The following is a 17,705-nucleotide window of genomic DNA, read 5'->3' on the forward strand; positions in this document are numbered from 1 at the left end:
AAGGGGAGTGTGTATATTGAGGCACTTTTTTTTTTTTTTTTAGGGGAGGGTCTGTTTCTTCTTTGTTTTGAGACAGTTTCACTATGTAGTCAGAACTCACAGAGATCCACCTGGAGCGATGTTGTGAATGCCCAACACCAAGGCATTGTATGGAAGTCAGAATAACTTTGAAGGGTCAGGTGTCTGTGGCCATCCTGTGGGTTCCGGGGATCTGACTCTCCCACACTGTCCAGTTGTTGTGAATTCTGAGATCCCCCCGCAACTCCTGAGAGCCAACTAAGTTTCTACTGAGGATCTTTATTTAGTTTGACTATTAGGGGAGAGAGTTTAAATTACATATTTGTGATACCTTTCCCCCCCCCCTTTTGTTTAACTTTTATTTTGAAGCAGTTTTAACATCCAGAAAAAGGAGAATGAGGGGCAGGGTCCAGGGTGGTGGTGGCTTAAACCTGTAACCCACGACTTTGGAGGCTGTACTGTGAGTTCTAAGCCAGCCATGGGTTACAAAGATTGTCCTAGGCAGGCCTGGAATACAGAGTGAGACATTGGTTCAAAAGGGCAAGGGAGAGAAAAATGACACAATAAATTTTATCATCCCTTGTCAACAATTCTTGGTATATTTCAAATCTTATTCTTACCTCCTTGACCCTTCACCTCACTAATTATTTTTTATTTTACTCAATTTTAATTTTACCTCATTTTTAGTGTTCATTTTAATAACCTTTTGTAGGTACATACTGTAAACACTCAAAGTATACATTTTTATTTATACATGAACTTACAGTAACCACACAACAGAGTTTGAGAACATTCCTTTCACACCATATTCCCCTGTGCCCTTCACCGCAAAGCCCTGCGCCTCCCCTCCCTGGGAGACGCTGAGTGGATTTCTGGCTCTGATTGGCACTCTGGTCATTTCCCAGACCTTTTATGTCTGTGGAACCACACCATTTCAGTCCTGCGCTTCTGCTTTTTCCCACGCTCTAGAGTGCAGTGTGCTGGATAGCGCAGCGGTGCTTGGTACCAAAGCTGTGGATGCCATCAGTGGGCCTTCCCCAGCCGTTAGCTTTGGCTTGGATTGGTAGGCCATGTCCTGAATGTTTTGTTCTCTTTTACTTTCAATATCAGTTTAGGGTTGTTATTTTCATGGCCTGCTATTTCCTGTGAGTTCACACTGGAACTTACATTACGTCTCCCTTGTAGAGGATCTGTTAGTGTCTTTGGTCATTGTTGTGGCCAAATATCTGAAGGAAACATTGTGAGGGAAGAGGATAGAGCCCATCCGGTCAGGGGCAGCACCTCGGGGTTCCTAGACCGGCATGCCTCTACCTGGAAGACCTGCTGGGACCCGATGCTTTCCAAGCCTTTGGTGCAGGCTGGGACCCTGTCCCATGAGATGGTGCTGTGTACATTCAGGGCAGGACTTCCCTCAGCAGTTAAACATAGGGGGACTGTCCTCATGGACACTCCCATGTTTGTCTTCTGGGTCATTCTGACTCCAGGCAAGCTGACGATGAACCACACAGGAGAGTTTCTCCCACTGACGTGCCAGTTGTGATCCTGGGTTTGAGTGTTCTCCTGCCATTGTTTTAGGGATTTCAGACAGAATTTTTGTAATTGGCATTAAACTTCTACAAAAAGAACTTTCTTCGATGTAAAAATGTGTAATTTCTTGCTTTTAGGAAAGAAAACGTTAGCATCTTCTTCTCCATGTGTCATCCAGGTTCATTATCAAGAGTTTGTTCTGGCCAGGCTCAAGGCACATGTAGCCTTGCAACCTTGCACCTCGGCACTGAGGTAGGCGCATCGTGAACTGGGCCTAGCCTGCCTGAGAACAATATGAAAAAGACCTTATTTGAGCCTTTTCAGTTAACTTTGCTGTCATGTCCATATTGTTTCAAATCTTCTACTTCTGTAATTAAAAAATAGACGTATCTTGTGTGCTAATATCTGCTTTGTGTAGACAATCCTCCTCATGCTGTTGGCTCTGATTTAGATGGTAGTGAGTCAGCAGTGCATGTGGGAGTGCCCGGGGAAGTGTTAGGGTGACTTGTATAGAACTTGATGAACCTGCGGAAGAGCAGCTAAATGAATGGATTCATGCGATAACAGCTGATTTCAGAAAAGCATAATGTACAGCATTGTTGGGAGGCTGGAAGCCAAGTCATTGCTAGTCACATTACCCAGGCTCAGGAAAACACTACGTCCTTCTCAGCCAGGGTGGCTGCTTCCAAGGTTTCATAGGAAGGATGGTGAGAAATGCCAAGGTTATAGGCAAGGCAGGCTCTGCAATTGTAAGGACGTATCAAAGAGATGGTCTTTATTTAATGCTGTTGGCACTGGTTGTGTTCGTTGATGGTCAGACATCGGCAGGTGGACCAACTTGATGTAAATACTTAGCAAACTGTCTGGCCAGAACCTTGAATGAAGCAAACCCCGTCTTTCCTATGGAAAACCTGCGTGTTCACATTTACTTTCACTGATTTTATATGACACACCTGCCTCAGATGACAAGAATTGACCATATTTCATGAGCAAATTGTGTACAGATTGTAAAAGGAGCTATTACAACTCAGCCATGACATAATAATTGGCACAGATTTTAAGATCACACACAAAAAAGTGATGCTCTGTCATTAGTTGTTAGGAAAAATGACACCATGTGCCGCTGGAGTGGCTGAAGTCAGAGGGACTGACCACCCAAAGTGGGTTTGCTGGGAGGAATCTTTGGAGTGTTGAATGGCATATCTTCTTTTAAAAATATTTTTTGGTTTTCTTCCTTTCTTCTTCCTATCCCCCTTCTCTGTTTTGAGACAGGGTGTCTCTGTGTAGCCTTGGCTGTCCTGGTCTCACTTTGTAGACCAGGCTGGCCTCACAGAGATCTGCCTGCCTCTGCCTCTTGAATTATAGGTGTGCACCACCACACCCAGCAGTTCTGTGTTTTCTTATGTGATAAGAATCTCCATTTAGTGTGAGTTTGTGAGTGTCTCTGCGCAGTACCCCCAAACTCCATATAGCCCCTTCTTGGGTAACACCTTGCTGACGTTTTGAGGCATCCTCACATTTGCAGAACCTGCCTTGCCTATAACCTTGGCATTTCTCACCATATTTTCTATAAAACCATGGAACTAGTCAGCCCTGGCTGAAGAGGATGTAGTGTTCTGAGCCCAGGTAATGTAACCGGACAAGCAAATGCTGGAAAGGGAAAGCATGCTCATATGAACATAAAGTAAAGTGAGAAAATACACTTAAAGGACTGTAGTGTGTGTGACTTCATTCCTATCAAGTTCTGGAGAAAGCAGTGCTGTAGAGGCAGAAGTCTACTGCGGGACGAAGGGGTTGACTTCCCGGCCTTTGTCACCGTTGAGCCTTTTCTGTATAAGGCGGTAAAGTTTTCTCTCCTCAAATAGCGAATGGGCTAACGGTTGGAGTACGGATCCATATTCTACCATGTTCTTCTCTTCCGTGACCATGCTTTGACCTCGCAAAACAAAAGTTCGAGAACGGAAGTAACTAGCTGACAATTACAGTGCTTGATACACTCCAGTTTAAATAGAAGTGTCCTCGGTTAAAATATGGTTCATTCATCGGTCAAGCTGTCCTTATTTCCTTTAATTGAATTAAGATGGACAAATGAGAGATGTGTGCAAGGCAAGGAAAAAAGTCCTTTCACAAATCACTGTTATCTTCCTGCTGAGTGTAAAACAAATCAATTAAAAGCATGTCACAGCATCTTTGACTCTTTAGAAGTTTTAGCACAGAAACATTTGTTAAAAAAAAAAAAACAGAATGAGATAGTGGTTACCTTTTACAGTTCAAAGCATTTGACAACAAGTAGCCTCATGCCAAACAAATTCCCTCCTTTTTTCTTCTCATCTTCAAGTTGAAAATCTCAGAATAAACAAACAGCCCACCCAGTTCACAGTTGTGTGTGCACAGTTTGCCTTTACATTGTCATTCACTAAATAATATTCCTTGAAGAGATGTAACAGGAAGACAGGGAAGGGAGGGAGGGAGAGAGGGAGGGAAGGAGGAAGGAAGTGGGGGAGGAGTGTCCATCCTTATAGCCAAATAAATTGAGAGAGAGTCTTTTTTCTTTCTAGTATGTAATGTAATGTAGGCTATTTATGAAGTCATACACATCCTATAAGTGAGGTTGAAGGCTTATGTTATTTGAATTGCTGCTTGTCCCTGTGTCTTTGCTTGGTTTTCCTGCATACACACACAGATTTACCCTCCTTTGCCCAGAGCCAGCTCTGTGTTTATAATTCATACCTTTTCCTGCCCAACTGCGGTTTTTCTGCTTTCTAAATTCCGTCATAGATATGCTCATAATTCATTCTATTTGTCCACCGGAATTTTTTCCAGAAGTGTTTTATATGGTATACATTTGGTTGGGGTCAGGGTGAGTGAAACAAGCCTTACTTGTTCAAACTTTTGAAAATTCAAAATGCTTTTCCTTTCTCCAAGTTATCAAATTATAGACTCAACTTGATACCCAGCTCTTAAGACTTTCCTTGTTATCAGGGACATCAAGGTATGGCTTCCCCAGAGACACGTTAAGAGTCACTCAGTGTCTTCTGAATGCCGCTCCCCCAGAGCCTGCTGAGTTGGGACCCTGTGCCTGTGCCATGCGGTCATTCCACATAGGTTTCTGGGCTGTCTGTGGAACTCTTATCATTGTCCTTTAGAAATGGCCAAGCCTATAAAGGGGGAGTCTGGATATGAATTATTGAGAAGCACTGCTTGCCAGCACAGCCACCCTTGCTATTTACCTTACTTTTATGTCTATAAATGTTTCCTCTTTCAGTCCCTGGAGCTGGGGGGATGCTTTTCACAATAATAAATAAGCAGAGTTTTAAATCCCGGACAGGAAATGCTACCATGGCTGACATATTCAGGGTTATTTACTGATGATTTTGCTGTTGGCAGGATGAAGTGTATGTCACTTGTCATTAGCAGTAACAATTTCAGCACATTGCGTTCTTTTTTATTTACTCTGGTGGCAGCATGTTTCTGAACAGGGCCACTGGCTGTGGGTCAAGAGGGCAGACTTTGAGGTTAAGAGCTGATGGGTCACTTGCTGTTAACCTGAGGTTAGCAGTTTGTGGAGATTTCTTGCCTGTGCTGTTGTTTTTTCTTCTTAACAGATTTCTTCCTAATTTGTGAAGTGCCAAATTAATGTTGCCGAGTTTTAGGCTGTGTCTCCTTTCTGACCTGAGTTTTTATCCATTTTATCATCAAGGGATTTTTCTTTCCCATCCGAGTCTTTTTCGAGCCCTTGTCCTAGGCTCTGAAGCAATATTAACACTAAGAATGAAAACTTTACTCTCTTTGGCAACCGGATGCCAGTGTGCAGATGCAGGGCACTGTTCTGGACTGTTGCGTGCTGATGGGTTTCCTCTGCCCTTGCACACCAGATAGCCAGTGCGGAGCAGAATTCTAGGATCCTGCTCTTGTGTCTTCATCCAGGACAGTTCATCTCTCCAGTCCTGCTGTTCAGAGAGCCTCCAACTCCGAGACTAGCAGCTTTGGTTGCTGTTTCACTTTGATGATCTGTTTGTTTGGGGCCCTGATGGCAGGAAGCTCCTCTAACTGCGTTCTGTAGAGAAGGGCATCATCTCTTGAAGTGCATCTGTCTTTGAAAGCTGTCTGAGCGAAAGACGCTTCCTGTACTGTGTGCATTCTCTGCCTTTCCCCCATGAGAGAGCTAGCAGACAGCGCTTATTCGATGTATGTACAGGCACCCCGCTAAGAACTAAGTGGACTTCAGATCTTTTATACCAACATTCTTCCTCTTAGATCTCAGCTTATTTGATTAGTTGGATTTTATATATCTTTAAACATTGTTATTGGTGATTTCCTTTCTCTTTTCAGTCTCAGCGGAAAGCCCATCTTAGTGTGTGAGTAAAGCATATAATGAGTGCAATGTGGGTACAGGCAAGAGATGATGTTTAGTGCACACTTGTCAGAGGGTGTGTGTGTGGAGTACATAAAACCTAGATTAAACTTAGGGTTTTGTGAATGCTAGGAGCCCTAGTCTTTACTAAAATGTTAATATATTGGACTTACTGATAAACTATAAGTTTAAAATCACCTGATTTCAGGTCATAGCATACTGTTCAAAGTGACACTCTGGGGCTAGCAAGATGGCTCACCAGGTAAAATGCTCCCTACTGATCCTGATGATCTGAGTTTGATTCCTGGGAACCACATAATCAAAGGAGTACGCCATCATCCACGGGTTGTCCTCTGACTTATGGACAGTCCTTCTCTGCACATGCATGTGTGCGTGCGCATACACACACACAGTAAATGAATGATTGAATGAATAAAGCTTTTTTATTTACAAAGAAAGAAAGAAAGAAAGAAAAAAAAAAGATACAGTCATACCAGAGACCCAGAAAAGACTAACCCAGAGCTCTGTGCATACCCATGTGTGCATGCAGAGTGTGGACTCTATCCTGTAAGCAGCAGAGACAAGTTTTAAGCGTGAAGGCAGTGACACAGGCAGGCCTGCACTGTAAATGCAGTCTTGACCTGACCTAGAAGGGTTAATAGAATTAAAGAGAGCGGTCAGGAGAAGAGTGAGAAGCTGAAAAGTCCCTCTAAATGAAAACCGCCAGGTATTTTGGGGGCCGGTGGTAGCCATGAGGGAGGGATAGAGCTTAACGTGAAGCCCACATCGCTGGTTTGCTGGTGTAATAGAGAGGACATAAGAACAGCCACATGCTAATGGTGCTGCCCGGTGCACCTGTGGGATGACCATGAGCTGACTGTCTTGGCCCTCAGTAAAATGTTTGAAACTTAAAATGGAATTAATAGGGAATGTATGGAGAATAAGAAAAATAGCGAGTCAAGGGCCACACGCAGAACATTCTGGACCCACTAAAACTAACTTGTTCAGCTGGAGCTACCTAAGATACAAGGACCACACTCCAGCCATTAGCCTGGCCGTTGGGAGCCACTTCGCACTGGCTTGGGTAAGTAGCAGATTATTCGAGGCACGTGCAAGAACAGCCTGACTGCAGCCACAGAGGGGGAGAGCATGTTACATAAGTTAGGAGTTGAATAGAAATGAGAGATGCGGCATGATCAGAGACACAGGTTACCTCTGTCAGTTTTTAAAATTCTTCTATTTGGTGTTAGTGGGCACATATGCACAAGCCATGCTTTGTGTGTATGTAGAATGCAAAGGACAGCTTACAAGAGCGTCTCTTCCCTCCTTCCTCCATGAGTTCTGGGGAGCAACCTCGGCCCTCAGGCTTAGCATCCGGTGCCTTTTCCTGCTTAGCCATCTCCCCAGCCCCCTCTGTCATTTTCCAAAGATTCTGCTAAGATTTCCTTTAATGTAGTGGACGTATTTAACAAAATGAGGGGTGAATTAGAAGTGGGGTTAAAAAGGCTGAGGAGATGGCTCAGTGGATAAGAGAAGCTGGTGTGCAAGCAAGAGGTCCCGAGGTCCCACTGCCTACTTAACAAGTGGGGCACGCCTACGTTGCACATGTGGCCTCGGTGCTGTGGGCAGCAGAAGGCCCAGCTCTCGGTTGAGAATCCCGCCTCGAGGAGATATGGCAGAAAGTGATAGAGCAGCACACCTGCCATCCTCCTTTGTTCATGCAAGATCCCCGCGCACATGCCTACCCACCCACTCCACATATGTGCAGAAAGAAGAAAGGAAGGACAGAGAGAGAGATTAGGAGGTTGGCTTGGTGGCACACAACTCTGAAGGCTTGCTGCCTGTTAGGCCAGCCTGGGCTACTTGGTGGGAGGCCAATAAGGGACACCCTTGTCCCTACCCGCGACTCTGCCTCATACGAAAGATGAGTGAGACAGTGGATGCCTGAGGGTGGCAGCCATCGAATGTGCAGAAGGAGACTGGGCTGGAGGCCCTAGGAAGGGACATGGGGTTGCTACAGCAGTAAGAAGTAGCTAGCAGCACACCAGCATCTGCTCTGCATTGGCCAGCGCCCTCGTAAACCAGTGAGGTCCGTGGCCTCCAGCTCAGACCATGTCTCTTCTCTTCCCGCCCACACTCCTATCTTTGCATAGTTTTTACTGCCATCAAAGGCACATCTTTTGGCCTGCCGAAACAAAACTTCTAGCTGTCACTTAAAATGCATCTGTACATTTTGTATATCAACATACTTCCAGGGATGCGATCTGGTCTAATGTTGCACCTACTGTGTGTCTGTGTATAAAGTGGCTATTGTGCAATTTGTTTAACCACTATTAATAAATAATTCTGTTTGTTTCTTTGCTGCCGGTTTGGTTTTGTGCTTTTGTCTTTTGCTTATGCATTTGGTACATTTATGTTATTTTCTCAGGATAAATTTCTACGATTGATGAAGCAATGGGCCTGTATTTTTGAGCCTTGGTGGAATTATATCTTTTTCAAATTACTTTCCATTAGTGTTCTTTCTTCCCCCTCTCTCCTGTGTCTCTTTCACACACACATATGTTCTAAGGGAATGACTTCCTGTACCCCTGCCATTAGTGTTATCATTTTGCATGTTCGTGTACTGACCCAAAGTGGAAATGTGGTGCCTTTTGCTGTAAGTTGGTGTTTTATGTTAAGTATTTTCATGTCTTTTTTGTCATTTGATAAAATGTATTTTGGATGTCTTTTACTTATTTTGTAAGTAACCAATAGTATAAAAATCAATGCCTTCACTTATAAGCATGTGTATCATTGACTTAGCAGAAAACCATAAGGTGAGTGAATTACAGTATGACAATAAAACATTTGCAACAGGAGCTGGGGGTATGATGGCTCAGTTAGCAAAGTGTTAGCTGTGTAAGCCTGAGGGCCTGAGCTTAGAGCGCCTGGGGTTCAGAGACAGGCAGATTCCCAGGGCTCCACAGCAGCTTGGCTGATAGGGTGAGTTCCAAGTTCACTGAAAGACTCCTTATGAAAAATGTAAGGTATAGAGCAATAGACGAACACTGTCGGCACCAGCCTTTGGCCTCCATTAGGTCTCACACACACATGTCCACTTTGCTGCAGGAAATTCTTCTAGGGCCCATGGTGCTGTGAGTTCTTTGTGGTGGTGCTGTCCACCCTCAGCCCCTAGGAAGCAACTGTCACCTGGTGATTGCTGCCGGAGGAGATCTCCCATGCTCCAGTGGGTGGTCGACCCCCATATACATATGTGTAGTAGTGGTGGGACTCAGTGGGCTTTCAATTAGAGATAGGAAGTTTCGAGGGGAACACGCTGGGAAGGAGGGGTGAATATGATCATATTTCATTGCATGCATGTATGAAAATTTCAATAACAATGAAAATGTATTTAAAAAATAAGTCAATCTCTGTGGCAGCCTCCTCAAGTGGATAACAGCAATTAAACTATTGGAGAACAAAAGAAACCAAGAAAATTAAAGCAACTTGCAAAAACCCAAAGATTAATAATAAGTATTTCCATTAACAAAAATTTTGTACAGGAGCTGAGGGAGATGGCCCATAGGACTTAGTCTCTGAGAGATAACTCAAATGTCTGCAGGACGACAAGGACTAAGCTCGCCCAGATGAACTCAGTAATGCTTAAAGATCACTATAAAGATAGGTATTGTTGCCGGATGTGGTGGCTCACACCTTTAATCCCAGCACTCAGGAGGCAGAGGCAAGTGGATCACTGTGAGTTCGAGGCCAGCCTGGTCTACAAAGCGAGTCCAGGACAGCCAAAGCTACACAGAGCAACCCTGACTCAAAAAACAAAAAAACAAACAAACAAAAAAAGGTATTGCTGGGGCCAGCAAATGGCTTAGTGCACCATGGCACCCCACTGGCTCCCACAAAATAAATAAATGTAAAAAGAAAAAGTTATAAAAACGAAATCAGTTGCTGGCCATTACCAAGAGCTGTGGGCTGCATGAAACTGCACACCTGTAGGAGCCAAGGAAAGTGCCTTCTGCTGTGTCTTCTGACTGACTTTATCAGTTCTACAGAGAATCAGGGCCCTAACCGCCTAACAGGAAGCTGGGCTCTGGACTGTAGGTCAAGTGCTTCCATGCTGGTCTCTGTTAGCTGCAAGATAAGGTGGAATGACACCCTCAAATAGGAAGTAGAGCCCCTTAAGATGAGCTGCCAGTCAAATGTCACAGTAATACCAAGAAAGCAGACGTCAAAGTGAGCAAACACTCAGATAAACGGAAAGTGATAAAGCAGTCTGGGGATAGAGGACACCTTCATGTTTAATATCCTCAAGAGGTCAAAGCGACAGGTTTATTTTTTAAAAAATTACAAAACAAAAGTTGGCTGATGAAACAAGAAAAAGATAAGTGAGTACAAAGAAGATCTAGATATTAGCAGTGCAAAAATATGAATCTTACAATATCTAACTATTTTAGACTATGTTTGTACTACATCTTACCCTATTAAGGTAAGAGAATAACGTATAAGATATAATTAGTTAAAAAATAAGTTTAGAGGGGCTGGAGAGATGGCTCAGCGGTTAAGAGCACTGTCTGCTCTTCAAAGGGTTCTGAGTTCAATTCCCAGCAACCACGTGGTGGCTCACAACCATCTGTAATGAGAACTGGTGTCTTCTTCTGATGTGCAAGTGCATATGGAGGCAGAACACTATATGTAATAAATATATAAATAATTTTAAAGAAATAAGTTTAGCACTGTTAATATGTATTTTTTTATAAATTGTAGAATTAATTAATTATATAGTCTTAAAATAATTAAGAAGTTTCTAAAATTAAAGAGCTTTAGTCCCCCAAAACGAGATGGCTTGAGTGGGTAACTTGAAGAAATAAATTCGTATCTTTATTTGTTATAATGGATCAAAGATAATTGATTCTTTTAATCTGGCAGTGACTAAAAGACATTTAACCTATGTAGTTGTGAAAATTTGCCTTATAATAGACTTGATTGCTTTTGAGTGTGAGCTTGGTTGTAATCCCTAGGCTATTCTTGGATTGTGAACTCAGAGAAACTTCCCTCCTCACTCAGCCTCCTGAGGTACTAGGACTGTAGCTCCACACTTCCGACTAACACCGCACATCTCACTCATGAAACTAGATGTCAGAAGTAATGGAATGATACATAAAAATCATAAATGAAAAGAGTTTTTGTTGCAGTACTATACCCAGCTAAAATAATCACTCAGTTCTTTCATACAGTGGCAAGAGCTGACTACTGTTGTACTCTTTCTCAACAAGCCATCTGTTTGTTTGTTTGATTGTAGACTGTGTATTTGTTGCCCAGACCAGGCTTCAACTCTGGGATCAAGTGGTCCTCTTTCCTCAGCCTTCCAAGTAGCTAGGACTTCAGGTACCACTCCAGTATCAGCTGGAGATCTTTCAAAGGTATCCTTCACTATGAAAATGTGTGAAAAGAAAGAACGTAAGCAGATTTCAGACTCACATTGATTAACTGCAAATGTGGTGATAACGGTAGTAATGACTTCAGTGTCATAGCTTATTCATCCAAGACACTAATGATGAGTAGGATGTACGGATGGATACTCAGTGGCAGTTGAGGCATACAGATAAAGAGTATCTTGGGAAACCTTGGGAAAGTGGTATTTAAAGTGTAACACCATGGCTATTTAAGGGAAAAATTAGGTCTTATAAGTACATAAGGGAGAGATTATTAGAGGCAACTAGTAGAGTGAAAAGCAGGAGATAGCATAAAACCAAATAATAGACACCAGCGCCAATGTATTAGTAATCAAGGGCCCATAGCATTGACGCTTTCACTTGTGGCTATAGGAAAATGATCTGCAAGAAAGGCTGTTTGCTTGTGCCTGTGGTCAGAAATTTTGAGGCATGTTCTGCTGTTAGTAGCAAATAGATTCATTTTCTTTTCTTCACTGTTATGAACACATTGAGTTAGATTAAGAAAGCACGGCCTTGGAGTTTCACCAGCTTCATCGTTAGCTCATCAGAGTTCATAGAGTCTTCAAAGATCCCATCAGTGAGCTCCCTCCGCGGATGAAATTCCCATTTCGTGTGAGAACAGCCTAGACTTCCGAGCTGCCTTTCAAGCACTTCCAGACCTCAAACTTCCGAGGGTTTAACGCTATACCGAGTGTGTGCCTCTTAACTCATAGCTAAATTTCCTTTTGGATGGCTTTCAAAGACTGAAAATGCCTGTGTCAGGAAATACCTTCACTTTCCATCTAGCAGCCCCCACCCCGCCCTGTTTCTCAGCTGTTCTGACCTCCAAGATGGGATTCACGTTTTGAAGTACAGTTAGAGATGATAGTCGCCCTCAGCCATGACCAGTCAGCCTGAAGGCTGGGAAAGGAGGAAGAGAGAGTTGAAGGTTGGCCTTCTGTCACCAGGCTAGCCTCCTGCTCTCTCTGGCAGTGACTGAATGGTCCCCAGGGTGAGCAGATACTGTAAGCTTTGCTGTAGGTAGATCTCACTGTAAGCAGTGACAAATTTACTTTCAGTCACATTTCTTCCTTCTTCATAAATGCCATTTGCACTTCGGGCCAAACAGACAATATATGAAAGTTGTGAGGCTTTGCTGTTTATTCTCTCGTTTCCATTTAACTCGAGATAAAACGTAAGCCATCCAGGATAATTCATCCCTAATGGGATATTTATTATACGCTTCCTTCCCATCCCTGGGGCCCCTTCCCCCCAACTACCCTCTCTCTATCACCTCACAGGATGCTCAGCACAGTGACTGCAGCTATCTGTGGCCTGAACGTGGACTTGCCCTCGCTGCTTTGAGCAGCAGGAAGGATCTAACTGACTCTCTGGAGCAACGAGTGTTTACAGTCTGCAGTAAGGATCAAAGCCCAGACTGATTTTTATCTTTGTGTCCTATTAAGGAATAAGGACCTAACTCTTTTCCTGCTGGACAGTGATGCCAGAAGCATAGTCTCAGCTCCTTTCTCCTTCTCCAAACTGCAGAAACAAGCTGCAAACTAAACGGCAAGGCTATTGAGAGAACATCTGAGCTTCACACACGGCCAAGCCATGTTAGTCCTGCCTCTGATCCTCCCTGAAATCAGTGCAGTCTGCGAAGAAGCTGTCCCATAACATAGTGAATCTCAGAATTTATTTTTTCAACTGATACTTCCAGTTCTGGATTCAGTGACATTTGCCCAAAGGGAAACACCGGTCCCACGGATTGCACTGTGCAGCCATTGTCTGAACTGTCACAGGAATAGCACAGAAAGCTGTTTGCATAGCGTGCTAACTCTATCAGGGTCAGTTCCAGTCTGTGGCCGCTAAAAATGAAAACCATGCCCCAACCGGGACAAGAGCAGGGTCAACAGCTGGCAAAGGATATGGCAATCATTTATATAAATATGCTTTCTCAAGCCCACAAAAACAAAAAACCCCAACCCAACAGCTGGGAAGGGTTGGAAGTAGCCCCGAGGCTGGTTAGTCCCCTTCCAGATGGGGAGGTGAGACTGGGGCTAGCCAGGCTGCTCCACATAGACTTCCGATTCGCATTAGAAATGAAAAGAGGAGAGGAAAGGGAAAAGGAAGAAAGGCTACAAGCATGACTGCTCTGTTTTTCACCTAACTTAATCAAATAAGCTGAGACTTTCCGAGACGGAAGGCTTGCATTTATCGGTATTCACGCTCTGTTTTTTCTGTTTATCATAGCGTCTGATACACTCCTTAACTGCTTAAACAGAAAGCATATATGCTGTAAAGTATAGTTTATATATAATGTCATGGTTATTTGTAGACAGATTGAAGAACCAATCTCTGATTTATGTCCTGTTTACATCTTCCAAACACTTATGTAGAACATTCAATGCTAGAGAAGATAATAATTGCGGTGCTGGCTCACTCCCAGAACTTTATCCAAGGGATAGGGTTCATTTTTGTAATTTGATTTGCTTTATAATGCATCGTTATAGTACATCTAATATATCCCACAGAATAACGAGGGCCACTTTCCTGGGTTCACCTTAAGGTTGTATACCACGAGGCCAAGTATTATCTTTGTAACCTGTTGATGCTCTGAAAGGCAAAGGTGGAAAGCCTCAGGCTCCCTGGCTCTTCCAGAGTGACACAGTGAGATAAAAGGCACCACAGCGATCCTGAAAAATTTTCTTATTGCAAAACAGCCTCTCCTCATGGTGGAGAGCCCCGCAGAAGCCCGATGGAGCAGAGGGGCCTTTCTTCCTCCTCAGCCATCCATTTGCTTAAGAGAAAGCTTACATCGTGAGAGCATTTGTAGGTGTAGGATGAGCTCACCATGTCAGAATCCATAAAGAGACATTAAACAGGGTCTGATGCCAAAACTGAGGCAAGGTCTTAGAGACCACTAAGCTGATACCTCTTGCTCCTCTGTGAAGCCGACATTGCAGCTTTACTCACAGACTGTCAAGATCAGAGAAACTTGGGTGATCCTGTCAGGGAGCCCCCACCATGCATACCTACCCCCAAAGTTGTGGACAATGGGAGAGGTAACTCTGACCGGAGGAGGAATGAACTCTTAAATCAGGCGTGCATCTGCCCACTATGATGCTGAGAGGGAATGGTTCAGAGACAGATCATACAAAGCCTGTGAGACCTGGATGACAGTCTGTGGGCGGATGTGCTGCTCCCTGGCTGACTCAGGTTTACTACACAGTAGTGTCTACTTCTCACCGTCACTTTGTGATGTGTCCTTTTTGTATCAAAGCAAGTGTTGCCCAAGCACCAATGTTTTAGTAGGAGCTCTGATGGCTTCTAGAGAGTGGCTTGGTCAGGAAGCTTCACAGGTGAGTTAGAGATCAGTGTGCTAGGTGTTGGTGGGAGAATCTTTCTTATTACTGATCTGGTCCTAGATTTTCATGAAAGGTTGGGATTACTGATGTTTGCAGCTGCTAACTATGGCAAGTAAGAGTGCCCCAGGAATCCTTTATGTGATTCAAGTGCGGGGCTTTGTAATAATTTGCTCATCTAAGTCAAGTCTTCTGTTGTTACACCACTGTGTATCAGTACCAGGATTACCCCCCCCACACACACACACACCTGTTACCTCAGTAGACACAGTAGGTAGGTCTGCTGTTTTGCAGGAGTGTGAGAGTGAACATAGAATGTTCTGCATTCTCCTGTCACCTGGCCATCTCTTTTGAGTCCCCACGACTTTACTTCTGTTACCTATTTGGCTTTAAAACCCTGCGCAGCTTGCCGCAAGCACTTTGGCATGTATCTCCGTCCTTTGGGTGTGAAAATAAGGCAGGTTCAGGAGCATGCTTAGAACTTGAGGACTGGCTAAGTCCCTGACCCTGTGTCCACACACGTGAGCCACATCCACTGAGCCCACACAGTGCCGCTCAGAGTGCTGCTGACTAGCTGACCATCGTGAAGAGTTTGATAGGCACATGCTCCAGAGGCGTTTACAGCAGTGCAGCCGGAAGCTCAGCGGCGCCTCCCTGAGGACTGATGCCTGCCGTCCATACCTGTACACGCAGTCTTTGCTGTAGCTCACTCTGATGACCAGGAACAACATAACTGAAGCAAGCCCGTTCTCTGTTTTGGAATCCATAATGAAGAGAACCTTCCAAACAGCTTGCCCTCCCTCAGCTTACAGTAGGCCTCGCCTCACTTGCTTCCTAACCTCTCCCTTCCTAAGACACACGTGTGTCGGGATTTGCCAAGAGCACACTCCTTTCCTCCTCCTCCTCCATCACCCTCTTCTTACTGACTCCCACGTACCATAGAAGGCATAAAACGCAGGCGTTGGGATCTGTTCTGTTGAGTCAAACAGGCGCCACCGTCTACTTTCCTCCCCTCGCTGCCCCAGCTCTGGCTGGCAGGTGTAGGGACACCCCAGCCCGTGGCACGACACTAATGACGTGACTCACTTCTACTTGCCTCTTCCCTCCTTTAGTTTAATGGCCACTCTGAGCTTTCAAAGCCGAAGCAAGGCCGCGCTTGGCACTATTCCTTAGGTATATGTGATTCGTTGCGATTATCTCCTCACGTGTTTTTTACCTTATAATTTATGGCCTGACTGCACCTTGTCAAAGGGCTGGGATAACAATAACTGCAGTGAACAAGTCAAAGGGAATCCTCTTGGTGCAGACAGAGGTTAATTTTCACAGTGCTCTCCAGGGCAGTGGGCTCCGCTCCAGCAGCAATAGCAGCTCAGTTTCCCCAGGACCCTGTGATCTTTGTAAGTGTGTTCATGCCAGTCATGTGCTCGGCATTAGATCCTATCTCCATCTCCTTCACAAGCCCTGGAACACTGGCTGGCCGGAAACTACCTGAGGATGTCTTCTCAGACACCCACTGTACTGGAGGGCACCAGGGTCATGACCTCCTAACCTTACAGGTTAAAGGTCTCTTGCCTTTTGATCTTTCTTGGTTCCTTAGATTTTACCTACTTCCTCCTCAACATTCAAGCCTTGTTATATAAGGAAATTGGAAACACCATTTTGGATGAGATAAGTTAACATTCCCCCTCAGAATAATGCAAAAAGATGACTTTAAATGAAAACACACTTGGTCAAAAACTGAACAAAACTGAGTTCGGCTTCCTGTGTGAGCCAGTTTGAACCTAAGCCCTTTATGTCTTATCTTCTCTTTTAAAAAGCAACAAGGAAGCAAACAAACAGAAAACCTGAGGTCGGACTGTTGACTTGGTGGTAACGGTTTTTATAGGTTCCAGTGTGGGCTGCTCAGGACATTAGAGGAAGTCAGAGCCCAAGAAAATGAGAGGTCAAATCAAAGGGCGCAGCTTACTCTGTTTCCTTAGCAGCCAAAGTCATATTCTGTACATGATGGCAATGACTAAGGTCATACGTTGCTCACTGTGGGCAAAACATCTCCCCATTCGTGGTCTTGTAGGCACAGTCATGCATGAGAGATTGCTGTCTTCAATTCCAGAATGGTGGCTCTGGGCGCGCCAAGAGCATGCATTCGGTGGCAGAGCTGCTGTGCAACACTGGCATGCTGGATCCCCATCCCTGGTGGAGACGCTTAGATTAGAACAGATTTCTTGTGATTCATGTATGTATGTGTGCACTTACATATATGTGAATGAATGTGTCTCTATGTGTGTCCAGGTCAGAGGACAACCTCAGATGTCATTCTTCAGAAGCTGTCCACCCTGCATTTTGAGACAGAATCTCTGATTGGCCTGGAACTGGCCAGCTAGACTGACCCGCTGGTGAGACTCCGTGTCCTCAGTACTAGGATTACAAGTGTGTCCCACTATGCCCATATTTTTTACATGGATTCTGGGACTAGAACTCAGGTCTTTATGTCTTTATGCTTGCTAAGTAGGCGCTTTACTGAATGATCTATTTCCATCATCACCTTCTTCTGATTCTTCCCACTGCTTTTTGAGACAGGGTTTCTCTGTGTAATAGCCCTGGCTGTCCTGGAACTCTCTTTGCAGACCAGGCTGGCCTCACAGAGGTCCGCCTGCCTCTGCCTCCCTAGTGCTGGGATTAAAGGTGTGCGCCAACCATGCCCAGACTCTTCTGATTCTTAACCATAGTGATTTTACCTTCAGTTTAGCTGGCTGGCCTTTGTGTTGCATCACCACCATCCTCGCTGTGGCTGTTGTTTGTCACTGATAATAAGGACCACAGCCAGCACCTGGGGCAGTAGGCAAGTGTTCTGCCTCTGAGCTGTTCTACCTCAGCTTCTTTGTTGCACTGTTGTCGTTTGATTATCACAATGCTTTCATTTCAGCAGTTATTTCTTTGCCATATGTGTACCGAAAGGTACAGCTCACCACTCTAGCTTAATATCGAAGTACAGACATTTCAGATAGAATTGGAGGA

The 17,705-nt window shown here is 44.4% G+C and overlaps 1 protein-coding gene and 1 long non-coding RNA gene across 8 annotated transcripts in view; one reads left to right on the forward strand and one right to left on the reverse strand.

Moving 5' to 3' along the window:
- Positions 1-17,705, forward strand: part of BCAS3 (BCAS3 microtubule associated cell migration factor) — a 469,548-nt gene that overhangs the window by 280,447 nt on the left and 171,396 nt on the right. The window lies entirely within an intron of this gene.
- LOC311609883 overlaps positions 1,366-17,705 on the reverse strand; it is a 35,227-nt gene continuing 18,887 nt past the window's right edge. The window contains exon 2 of the long non-coding RNA XR_014783530.1: positions 1,366-16,880. This is a non-coding gene — a long non-coding RNA (uncharacterized lncRNA). The remainder of the gene's footprint in view (positions 16,881-17,705) is intronic.

This window comes from Acomys minous, assembly GCF_964271855.1.
Source record: "Acomys minous genome assembly, chromosome: 12".
NCBI lineage: Eukaryota > Metazoa > Chordata > Mammalia > Rodentia > Muridae > Acomys > Acomys minous.